General features: G+C 57.0%; 1 long non-coding RNA gene across 8 annotated transcripts in view; it reads right to left on the minus strand.

Moving 5' to 3' along the window:
• NPHP4 overlaps window positions 1–12,222 on the minus strand; it is a 112,964-nt gene that overhangs the window by 12,521 nt on the left and 88,221 nt on the right. For 6 of the 8 annotated variants that reach the window (XR_002344866.1, XR_002344862.1, XR_002344863.1 and 3 more), the window contains 4 exons: window positions 9,066–9,226; window positions 6,584–6,764; window positions 1,822–1,947; window positions 283–491 (listed from right to left, as the gene is read on the minus strand). This is a non-coding gene — a long non-coding RNA (nephrocystin 4). The remainder of the gene's footprint in view (window positions 1–282; window positions 492–1,821; window positions 1,948–6,583; window positions 6,765–9,065; window positions 9,227–12,222) is intronic. The other 2 variants (XR_002344865.1, XR_002344867.1) reach the window with 2 other exon arrangements.

Genomic DNA, 12,222 nt, shown 5'->3' on the forward strand with positions numbered 1-12,222 from the left:
AACCCTCAGAATCCCCTGCAGCGCTTTCTTAAAAGCCGAGGCTCCGAGGACCGCCCCCCGCCCCCCGAGCCAACTCGAGTGGAGCCCATGAAGCGGCTTTTATTCAAAGCTCTCCACTAATTCTGGTCTGACACTGCCCTTGACACCTGCGACATCAGGTTCTCACGCTCTGTAACTAGGATTCGGTGGGAAGGAGGGAGCCCTCGAGAGAGAGGAGGGAAGGGGACGGGGTTATTCTCCCAACCTTCTGTAGGACCTGCCCGCACAGGGGCCCAGCCTCACCAGTGCACCCAGCCCGCGGCGGCCCGGCTCAGCTCCGCGCTCCTGCAGCCGCACGGCCCTCATGCGCTCCAGCTTGCGCCTGCGGACGGCGTCCCCCTCGCGGCCAGCACCCTGGGGCCCCCGGCTCCCCTGCCGCGGGCTGAAGAGCAGGGCGGCCAGCTCGCTGTCCACGTCGGCCAGCTTCTGTGCCTGGACCACATTTTTCACTGCTGGAAGGTGCAAAGAGAGGGCCAGAGGTTAAAGGGCAGAGTTTATGCTCTTTAAGCAGCCACCGCACCCAGCGAGGAACTCAGAAAGCCTCGTCTCCTCCTGAATTCTAAGATTTATGAAGCTGGCACCCCTCCTTCACCAGCTCTCATGCAGAAGGAGGCCCATCTTGACCTGACCTCACTGCCTCCGTTTCTTCAACATGTAAGTGAGGCCGCTGCTTCAGAACAGAGCCTCAGCCCAACTCCCAAAGCACAAACCCCTGTGAGTTCCTCTCTCCCACGGAGAATGTTCGAGGACCCACAACGTTTTTTTGTTTGTTTGTTTGTTTGTTTTCCCCATGGCTACACCTGCTGCATGTGGAAGTTCCCAGGCTAGGGGTTGAATCGGAGCTACAGCTGCTGGCCTCTACCACAGCCACAGCAACACCAGATCCAAGCCACATCTGTGGTGACCTATGCTGCAACTTGTGGCCGTGCCAGATCCTTAACCCACTGTGTGAGACCAGGGATCGAACCTACACCCTCACAGAGAAAACATGGGGTTCCTAACTTGCTGAGACACAACAGGAACTCCCCACAAAGGTTTGGCTGGAGTTTCGGGGGACGCACGGGATCCTGGAGGCCTCCCCAGATGGCATCAGAGGCCTCTCGGTCCTGACCAGCCACAGCCCTGGAATTCCCCCCGAAAGACACAGGTTCAAAGCCAAGGGCCACCAACAAGAGAATCCGGTGGCAGTTTTGGATTCACACAAGATGACCTGCAACATCTGGGGGATGCAACTTAAAGGGCACCCCCACTTTTCACTCCCATGACCGGTGTTTTATACCCAGGTCTGCGGGTCATTTGAAGGAGGGAGGAAAACCTTCCCTGTTAGGAAAGTATTTTCACCGAGCCCAGGTCTTTATCTCCCAAGCTCCTTCATTGTTTTATTCCTCCTCTTCTCACCATGGGGAGTCTCAAAATAGTTTTTAAAAATCATTCTACGTTCATCCTGACCTCTTCCTTCCCTCTTCCCCGCAGATGAGCAGCTACCCGAAGACAAACGCCACTCATAGGACTGCGATCGCTCCGCAGAGTAACACAGGCGCCTCCACAGAGCCCGGTCTGGAGGGCACAGGGTTTGGCTAAGGCGGCGACTCGACCCGACCCGCAGGCCACTGATCCGGATGCTGACAGCCGCTGTCCGGCCCCCAGATCCAGGGAGGTGAGGACACACACACACACACACACACATACACACGCAGCCTTCCACCTCTCGCTTCTCCCACCCCATGCCTATCCCACCGAGCTCGCCCCTCCGACCGCGGGTCCCTCGCCCCCTCCACTCACGCCTCGGGCCCCCAGGGGAGAGGAGGCTGCCTCCCGCGAAACCGCTGGCTCCGTCGTTGGAGATGACCCGGGACCTAGAATGGGGCAGCGGGCTGGGGCTCTTCACTCTCTGTTCACACAAGTGACCTGCATGAAAAACACCCCCCGCCCCATGTAAGACATTAACGCCAACAGGAGTCTAGGAAACGCAGGGCAGGTGACCTGGGTAGGGAGTTCTGGCTTCCCGCCTGTCCACACCCTCTGGCCCAATAGCACCCCCAATGCCACTCCCGGGTCTCACTCTGTCCTGCCACTAAGAGCCAGCGCAGGGGGGACCTGAGTCCCTTCCAGCTCCCTCCCCTCCAGGTCCAGGTTGGGGTCCACCCCCGACCTCCCCGAGCAGCAGTCCCCTTTCCCACGCTGAATCGGGGCTCATGGAGCTCAGGCCCGGCTCCCTTGGCCCAGCCCGGTGCTCTGGGATGGTCACAGACTCTGCCATCAGCCCCTGGACTGTCCCACTGTTCCCGGAAGCCTGTGTGCGCTTCTGCAAACAAATTCCCCTTGAGGGCGGGGCCTTCACTCAGGACCTCCTGGAGTGGGGCGGATCTTCCATGGGGATCCCCTGGGAGGGGGCGGAGCGTCCAAGGGGACCTCAGAGCTGGGGTGGGGGAGACCACAGGACCCCCTGGGACGGGGAGGACAGGTCTGGGCTGTTTCCTGACTCGGCCCTGGAGGGGATGGTGTGGTTCCCCGGGACAGGCGACCCAGTGGCCCCGCGCACAACAGTCCCCTGAGCTGAACCGCCGCAGCCCCACCACCCCTCTGACTTCCAATGTCTTGGGCCCCAGGAATGAGAAGTGTTTCAGAAACGCTTCACCCACGAGGGATGGGGTCCTGCTCTCGAAACCACAGTCTCTGCATGTACCTAACACCCCTCGGGGTGAGGCAGAGAGAGGCCTGCTGAGAAAGATCCGGAAACCCCCACCACAGTACCAAACACAAACGCTCAGGCTCCTGATCGCCCCAATTCCAGTAAGTCGTCAAACACCCCCGTTCCCCGGGAGGCAGGGGGGTTGCCACCTTCCCTAGAGCTGTTAGAAGGGAGCCCCGCCCCTGGGGGCCGTTTCCTGCTTCCACTGGGCCCCAGTGCTGAGTGACACTCCTGCTCAGCTGGCCAGCCACTCCCGTTCCCCACCTCTCTCCAGGCTACCCTGCTACTGGAGGCTGCCCTGCTGCTGGAGGCTGCTGTCTTCCAGGGCCAGCCCAGGGCCCGGAACATCAGCACACACCTGTCCACAGGTGGAACCTCGCCCTCCCTGTGACAAAGGGGGGTTTGGTCTCCAGCGGCCGGACAGAAATTCCCTCTCTCGGCCGGTTCTGAGCCGAGGTTGCAAAGGGAGAGGCTGCTTTTCCAAAGGTCTCGTTCCCTGCATGGCTCCAGATGGGGGCCGCCCCCCCAGATCCCAAGGAACAGCAGACCCCTGGGGTGGGGATGTGACCACAGACCAGCCCCCAGAGGACTAGTGAGGAACAAGGCGCATCTGGGCGTGGGAAAGGCTAGATTCAACCATGACCGAACGAAATCCTCTCCAGCCAAATGCAGAGTCGATTCCCTTGACACAGTTCAAAGGCGGGTGCACAGCAGTGAGCGGAGTCCTTCCCTCAGATCTTCCATTCCCAAGGATTTAAATTCCTCTGGTCACCTTGAGCGTGTACTGGGGCTCTCGGCTCCTGACAGCCTTCCTGCCACTCCGCCTGCAGCAGGAGCCACTCTCAGCCACCTCACTCGGCTCAGAAGCAGCTCTGGCAAAGGTGTGGGTGTCTGCCTCTTGCACATCCTCGGGGGAAACGGCCACACCAGGCGGGTAGAGGCAGCGCCCTCGGCCTCTGGAATCGGAACCTTCCCAGTCTGTGCTCTGAGACGTCCCCCACCCTTCACTCTCATCGCCCACGGCCACCCCCACACTCTGCCCAGGCGTCCCTGCGAACTGGGGCTGCTAAGTCTCTTGACAAAAGACATGCTTCTGGTCTCCGGGGGAACCTACTTTGGACCCTGACAGCAGCCCGTCGTCCTAGGATCATGACCCTCACACCCTCCACCACCCCAGTGCAGCAGCTAGAGGGCCCCTGGGTGGCGGGCAGGGAGGCCTGCGGTCCCCCGCATCTGGCTGGCGTGAGGCTGGCCTGTTGTAAGCCTGGCAACAGGTGCACCGAGACTCTCGGAAACCGAGGACCCACCCCAGACAGCTCGCAGGGGTGGGCAACACACGTCCTCAGATCTCTGACTCTCAGGAAGACAACGGTCATCGCAGCAAGTGGCCCAGCAGGACCCCGTGGTCCCCTCCCCCTGGGCCTCGTGACCATCTCCTCCTGCTGTGTTTGGACTTGAAGAGCTGGTCTGTTTCGCAGGGGGGGGCAATAAACTGGATAGGATGGATTCACATGCGCCCATCGGCTCAAGACCACGTGGGGGCAGAGGCGCCGGGTCTCATCCAGGCACAATTTACAACCTGGAATTGCTGAGGTCTTCACCCCCTTCCGTGAGACAGAAGGTCACGGCCGAGGACCAACACGTTGCATGGGGCAGAGCGTCCCTCCAAATCCTCGGGGCTCCCACCGCAGCCGGGTGGCTGCCCCACCTCCTGCACAGGAGCAGAGCACCTCGCTGCCCTCGGACTCCCAACCAGGGGCATCTGTCAGAGTCCACACCACCCGGTTCTCCTTCCACCCTGAGAGCGCAGGCACTTGAGGGTGCAGCCCCTGCCTCTGGGGGGAGGCCCCTCAGGACGCCTGCAGGTACGGGGACAGCAGGGCTCCTGCGGGAACAACAGTCACACACACAACCAGGATGGCTGGCATAAAAGGCAGGAACACGGCTCTCGCGACATCTGAAGGGTGAACCATCACTGGAAGCCACCAAAGAGGCTGTTGAGAGCACCACAAAGCTTGTCTGAGCAGACAGCCACCAAGCACAGGGTCGGCCCTCCTCCTGGGAAGACTCCCAGGAGAGCGGGGTGTGGGTGGCCGGTGCCTGGACCTGCAGCCTCACATCTGAACAGAGGCTGTGAATGCAGAGGCACGGGGAGCCGTCCAGCCATCACCTGATCTGCTGGCCTGCGACTGCCCTTCGGGGCAGAACCACCAGTTTTATACAGAAATAAGAGCCACAACACTCCCCCCGCCACCCCAAACGCCACGTGTCCAGAGGAAAGCACAGCGTGGCCACGTCGCCCAAGTGTGTGGCAGGCGGCATCTGCCCCGTGTTAATCCCTGCCTTCCCCACCGGCTTCAGAGCCTCTCAGGCGGCGCGTCTCAGCCTCCTTCTCACGAGCTTATCTCTCTCTTGCAGGCAAAGTATGAAAATGACAATTTAAGATAACATATAATGGAGCTAATCTTTCTTCTGAAGATAAGATTTTAAAACCTGGAGTCACTGCACATTTGTGGGCTGGTGAATTAAATATAAAAATAACCAACACAATCTCGAAGGAGAAGAAGGCTTCTAGCAACTCCCTCGGTCGCCAGAGCTTTTGAATAATGTCTGCTTCTCACATGCGGCTCATTTATTTCCCCAGAACCTAATTGAGTTTTGCTGTTTCCATATTGTCTGTTTTCAAGACGGCCTTGGATCCTACATTTGTAAACAAGCGAGCAGAAACCTCAAACCCGGCTTAATGAGCTGTGCACCGCGCCCCCGCCCGTTCCGCCCCAGCCCTGCCTGCCGCCGCGCCGTCGGCAGGGCGATGTGGCCCACGGGGCTCGAGGCTTGAAAATCAGGCTGGCTTTTAAGGAATGGAAAATTCCCCAGCACAATGACGGAGGTTGACATCCCATCCCTCCAGACGTGGCTCCAGAAACCTCAGACGGCTCGGCTCTGTCCTGCTTTCGATTTTCCCCAGAAGAATTCCGATCCTTCCACAGTTCCCTCGAGGGAGATGAAGTGGGCTTGTCACTGGCCCCAAGGGCTCACACTGGCCCTTGGCCCCGAGGTGGGCACAGGCTGGCATGCCGGCCTCACGTCCCCTGTCCCATCAGGGGCCACAGTGGAGCCTCCGGAATGTCCAGACAGGACCGTCCCAGCCACACCCAGCCCGAGCTCCCTGGTGGTGGGCACGGAAGAAGGAGGATCGGAGCTTTCCTCGGCGTCTCTGGCCAGCGGCTCTTGGACACTGTTTGATGGAAGGTCAAAGTCCCAGGCTCTGACAAAGCGCGTCCCTGTGAGTCTCTATTCCCAAGCTGTGCGGAAGCTCAGAAACATTCCTCTTCTCGCCTCTGTGGGCTGAATCTCCAATGAAACTCTCTCCTGGAACCAGTTACTTTATTTGAGGATTGTCCCCAAGAGCCCCGTGGGCAGTAAACAAAGTATGGGCAAGACCAAGACAGCTTGTGATCCCAAACCCAGAAATTAGCAACATCAAACAACTGGGGCCAGGCAGGCTCGGTGGCCAAGGGCAGGCTCCGGGTCAAGGGAAGGCTCAGTGGTCAAGAAAAGATGTTCCATGGTCAAGGGCACGCGCCCAGCGATCAATGACAGATGCCTAGTGGTCAAGGATATTCTCAGTGGCCAAGGGGGCAGACTCAGGGGTCAAGGGCAGACTTGTGGGTCAAGGGCAGATGCTCAGTGAACAACGGATACTCAGTGGTCAAGGACAGACGTAGTGGTCAAACCAATGAAAGCTTTTCTGAATTCTTATTGCGTGATGATGCCACGATGTGACCACTGCCAAATGGGAAGAAGAGCGGCCGCCTAAGAAACCAGAGCAGAGCTGCCCGGGACTCTTACCCACATTGGCTAAGGTCAGGTGCAGCCGGCCCTTCACCACTGCATGCACGTCAATGGGCTTGACGCTGCCAAACCGCGTCATGTCCCCACTCGCCACCACGGCGTCCTGTTCGTACTCGGTCGCCACGACCTCAAGCTCATGCGAGACCTGCACGGCCGGCCGGCCTTGGCGGAGGAGGTGCTGCAGAGGAGAAAGGACAAATGGGAGGGCTGCCGAGGCAGAGGCCGTCTGCTTCCGAAAGCCCGCGCCCTGGACACCGGCCTTTCCCACAAACTCTCTAATTAAGTACAAGCAGACTCCCCCACCCCCGAGCACACCCCCGGGACGCACAGAAGGGCCTGGCAGCCACCCACTGTCATGGACCCCCTGGGGTGAGAGGATGCAGGGACAGAACACAGAATGGAGGGAGGGGTGCTGAGCAGGCCCAGCTCCACACCAGTGGGGGCCCTGGGGTCTCCACTGGACCCCTCAGGACGAAGACGCACCTCTGGACAGGGAAGGGGGCGGGGGACATGAGGCTGGGCTGGGAGCAGTGGGCTTCAGGGTGGCTGGAAGGTGGGCAGCGGGGTCTGAGGAGGGGCTGCGGGGTGGCTGGAACCGGGCCAAGAGCACCTCTGGGCCAGGCCCAGGCTGGTCAGAGCCGGCAGGGCAGACCGGGCAGCATCAGGACCTTCCCGACCCCACCTCTTCTCTGCCCATCAGGTTTGACCCTCACTTCTCTGCCAGTGAGGCCGCCGGGAAGGCTGGCGGACCAACCTCGGGCCAGTTGGGCCCCTTCTCCCCGGAGGACCTGGGAAGGTCGCTGGGCCTCGACGGTGGCTGTCACACAAAAACAGGAGCCTGAGGCCAGATAAAGGTCCAGCTTCTGGAACTCATGCACCACCACTCCAGCCCTATCCTGCTACCCACCCCTGGGGTGGATGCGCCCACCCTCATGCCTCCTTAGCAGGTCTGGGGGCTTCCAGCTGCAGAGACTCCCCCCCTCCTCAGCAGCACTCGCCCACCAAACGCCAGCAAGTTCAAGGTATGGGAGCCTCGGTGGCCGGGCAGCGTGAAGACCCCTCCAGGGGTGCCTGGCCAACGCAAGAAGCAGGGCCCGGTGCTCAGGAGCGGAGATGCCAAAAAAGAGAAGGTATCGCTTTTTGCTGAGGAAAATGCAGGGGTTTAAGGCTAATACCCCGTCAAGGCCGGAGTACGAAGGCACCCCGCCCCGCTCCACATCTGCCCACCCCTGACTCAGAAACCTGAATGGTGGCATCAGACCTGGGCAGAAAGCCTGGTGCCAGCGTGGCCCTGGGCCTCGGCTTCTCCACTGAGGATCAGGGCAGTCGACCTCAGGGCCGGTCCAGGCTGAGGACCCAGAGAAGGGGCAACGGGAACCGGCAGCAACCCCTCCTTCCTCTCGCCTCGGTCACCTCCCCGCCTCTCCTTCCATCCACTTTCAGCCAGGCCCTGCCCATGGCGGCTCAGAGCCCTGCTGGGGCTGGGACAGTCCTATTCCCCATTTCCAGACTCCAGGACATCACCGGCCAGTGTGGGAGGCAGACAGACAGACAGACCTTGATGACCCTGTGGGACCCTGGGGACCAGGATGCGGAGTGAGAGCATCACCTGCAGGCCCCACCCCAGCGCTCTGCGCGCTCGAGGCCCCCTGCTTCCTCCCACTGCCCTGGGGGGAGGGGCCGGGGCTGCCCCAGCCGGGGGTCCAAGGGAGGGAGCCAGGGGAGCAGGCGGCAGACGAGGAGCAGGGGTGATGGGACCGGCTCTAGCCCAGACAGGGAAGCTGAGGGGGCCAGAGGCTGGAATCCAGGAAGACAGCCGCGTGGGTTAAAGAGACGGGGAGGAAGGCCAGCAATCCTGGCGCCACAGGCATGGCACTGTGTCCCCTCCCGAAGGCGGAGAGCAAAACTGCCAGGACAGCACCAGTGCCTGTGACCCCTCTGGAGCCCTAATCATGCAGCAGGAGAGGTCTGGGGACAAACTCCAGGAGGAATATGAATTAACACAGACCTAGCATTCAGCACGTGAGGAACGGGAGCACGGCGAGAAGAATTAGATTCTCATTCCACTTAGAATCAGGGAAGCCCAATTCACGAAACAGACCAGGCAGCAGAAACACGTTCAGACCCCACCATCCATGCATCCCTCCTCCATCGTGAGGGCAGATCTGATGGATGGGCCAGGCCCTTGGGCGACAAGGTCGACCCGGAGCTGCTCTCAGGGAACCTCCACCCTCAGCATCGCAGGGTCGGGAGGTGACATTACCCAGCAGGTCGCTTTCCAGGAGGAAGTGATAACTGAGCAGACAGGACCCAGTTAGGACTTCAGACCCTGGGAAAATCTCTCCTTTGGGGAAGGAGAGGACTCGGCGGGGTTTGGAATTTGTGAACCAAGCTGCCAGCCCACTGGACGATGCCCAGGAGGGGGCAATGGTGGACACGGCTGCGCCACAGCCCCGCGGGAGGGACACGGAGGCACTACCTTCATGGGGACGGCGGCGGAGCCCACGAGGAGCAGGGAGTCTCCATCCCACACGTCGACCTGCAGGGTCTGTGCGGCCAGGTAGCGGGTGAACCAGCGCTGCTCCCCGGGTCTCAGGAAGGCGGGGTCCACCACATACGTCCGCTGGAAGCCAGGAGACCCTGTTCAAAGAGGCCCCCCATGTGCCCAGAGAAATGGAATCCCTTGTCACCTGCACTCTTAGAGCTACAGCTTAAGAAACACATTCCTCAAAAACATTATAAGATAGAACACTATAAACCGACTACAACAGGAAACATTTAAAAATTTAAAAATAAACAAGTAAAACAAAATTTAAAAAGAATTATAAGATAACCAAGTTAATGAGGTGAAGAGGCGTGCTCAGGAGTGCATTTCTTTACAGTATTTACCAAAAAACACCTCCCCAAATAAGACTCAAGTTTGTCACCAAGTCCTGGTGACACAGTCTACGCTGGACAAAAATCAAGTCCCCTTATGGGCCCACCATGGAGGATGACCCTGAGTGCGTGGGATTTAGGGAGAAATGTCATGTGCGTGTTCTGTCAGAACAGATATTCACACATGCACACACACGCACACATGCTGAACTCCATCTGAGACGGAGCTTGGAACAACACAGACCCCCCACCACCACCACCACGCCCGGCGGCCCTGAGGTTGCTCCTGGAATCGGGGTTCTCATGAAGGGAAGGGAGCCAGACTGTGGCCCCCGCCTTCACCTTTTCCAAGTGGCAGCATCGTTAACCCGAATTGGACGAGCATGTTACTGAAACCATGGGTCACTACTGAACCGTTAGTTAAAAGGCAGGAGCAACGTGGGGGAAACGCATGCAGACAGCATTTCTGCCTTTCCATCAGCAACGCAGCAGGAGAGACGCAGCCCCACGAGCAGAACACTAACCCCGGGGGGAGGCCATGTGTACTCGGCTCCAGGCTCCTGACAGGCTGGGACCCTCCCCCACCTGCAGCCGACTCACCCTGGGGGTGCCCACACAGCGGCCCCTCCACACACCTCAAGGTCAGGACAGAGGGGGACAGTGAAGTGGGTCAGGAAAGGACACCCCTCTGGGCACTGAGGGGGAATGGGGGGGGTGCCTGGTAGGCCCAAAGGGACACAGAGTGAGGACCAGCTTCGAGGCCTTGCTCTGGCCACAGTGGGGGGGGGGGCGCTGACAGGTGCACCTGCCAGGGTGGAGAAGGGTGAGCAGTCAGCACAAAGGCCATGAGAGAGGCTGGGAATGACGCCACCCATGCCAGGCCTGTCCCCAGTGTCACATCTCAAGAGAGCAGACCAAGTCACAGGGCCAGTGGAGGCCAAGGACACTTGCTGCCCTGCCCCAGCCCCATCTGCCAGCTCTGAGAACTGAGTGGCCTGTGGCATCTGGTCAGTCTCATGACACCCACTTAGAGGTGGGAGCCCCAAGGCTGGCTCCTCAAGGTGCAGCGGGGACTGGAATGAGGACCAGGAAACATGGAAGGTCAAGTTCGAAGCACTGAGCCAGGGACTAAACCAACACCTCAGAACTGATCCAGGCCACGGCCGTGACAACACTGGATCTTTAACCCACCGAGCCACAAGGGAACTCCAGTCTCATATAATTCTATATCAAATGGAAAACACAATCAATACAGATTTTCTAGAATAATAATAATGAAAATACTGCTTATCAGAATTGCCAGGGATTTCCCTTGTGGTGCAGCAGGTTAAGGATCTGGCATTGTAACTGCAGCATCTCAGGTCACTGCTGTGGCACAGGTTGGATCCCTAGCGCAGGAATTTCCACCTGCCAAGAGTGTAGCCAGAAAAAAAATTTTTTCGAAAAAAAGAATCATCAAAACATAAAGCAGTAATCAAAGGAAAATTCATAGCCTTCAATACTTTATATCCATAAGAACAAAAGAAATACAATAAATGAACTGAGCAACTCAAACAAATTAGGAAAATAACAATAGAGAATACCATAAAGAAAGCAGAAGGGAGGTAATAATAAAAACAAATGCCCATTTTAATTTATTAGAAAACAAGAAAATAGCAAAACCTATTTGAAGTATCTTCACTTATGTGTCTTCAGAAGACAGGAAAGCAGAAATGAGCAGATGGAAATGAGCAGATGGAAAGACACGATAACTAAACCAGCAAGAATGTCTGTGACAACCACACAAAAAAGAACATAACAGGAGTTCCCCAGTGGCTCAGCAGATTAAGGACCTGACATTGTCACTGCTATAGCACTGGTTCGATCCCCGGCCTGGGAACTACCACATGCCACTGGCACAGCCAAAAAATAAAATTAAAATAAATAAGTAAAATAAAATAAAATATAACACCTCTGATCAAACAGCATGACCTTCGTATAGTGACAGACAGTTCTAATGAAGAGTCTGATGACTACAGCCCACCCACCAACCCAGGTGTCAGCTAAGAATGGCTTTTACATTTTTTAAGGATTGTGAAAAACAAAAAGCAAAAAAAGAAGAAGAAAATGATTGCCTGCCAAAACTGAATCAAGTAGAAACAGACCAACTGAACAGACCGATCACTAGAAATGAAATTGAAGAGGTCATAAAATCACTCCCTACAAATAAAAGTCCAGGACCAGATGGCTTCACAGGTGAATTTCATCAAACATATAAAGAGGAATTGGTGCCCATCCTCCTTAAACTCTTTCAAAAGGTTGAAGGAATACTCCCAAAGACATTCTATGAGGCCACCATCACCCTAATTCCAAAACCAGAGAGAGATACCACCAAAAAAGAAAACTATCGCCCAATATCATTGATGAATATAGATGCAAAAATTCTCAACAAAATCTTAGCCAACCGAATCCAACAACATACCAAAAAAATTATACACCATGACCAGGTTGGGTTCATCCCAGATTCACAAGGATGGTTCAACATACGCAAATCAATCAGCATCATACACCACATTAACAAAAAAAAAGTCAAAAATCATATGATCATCTCAATAGACGCAGAAAAAGCATTTGACAAAGTTCAACATCCATTTATGATCAAGACCCTCGCCAAAGTGGGTATAGAGGGAACATTCCTGAATATAATCAAAGCCATTTATGATAAACCCACAGCAAATATAATCCTCAATGGGGAAAAACTGAAAGCCTTCTCACTCAAA

This window comes from Sus scrofa, chromosome 6, assembly GCF_000003025.6.
Source record: "Sus scrofa isolate TJ Tabasco breed Duroc chromosome 6, Sscrofa11.1, whole genome shotgun sequence".
Classification (NCBI taxonomy): Eukaryota; Metazoa; Chordata; class Mammalia; order Artiodactyla; family Suidae; genus Sus; species Sus scrofa.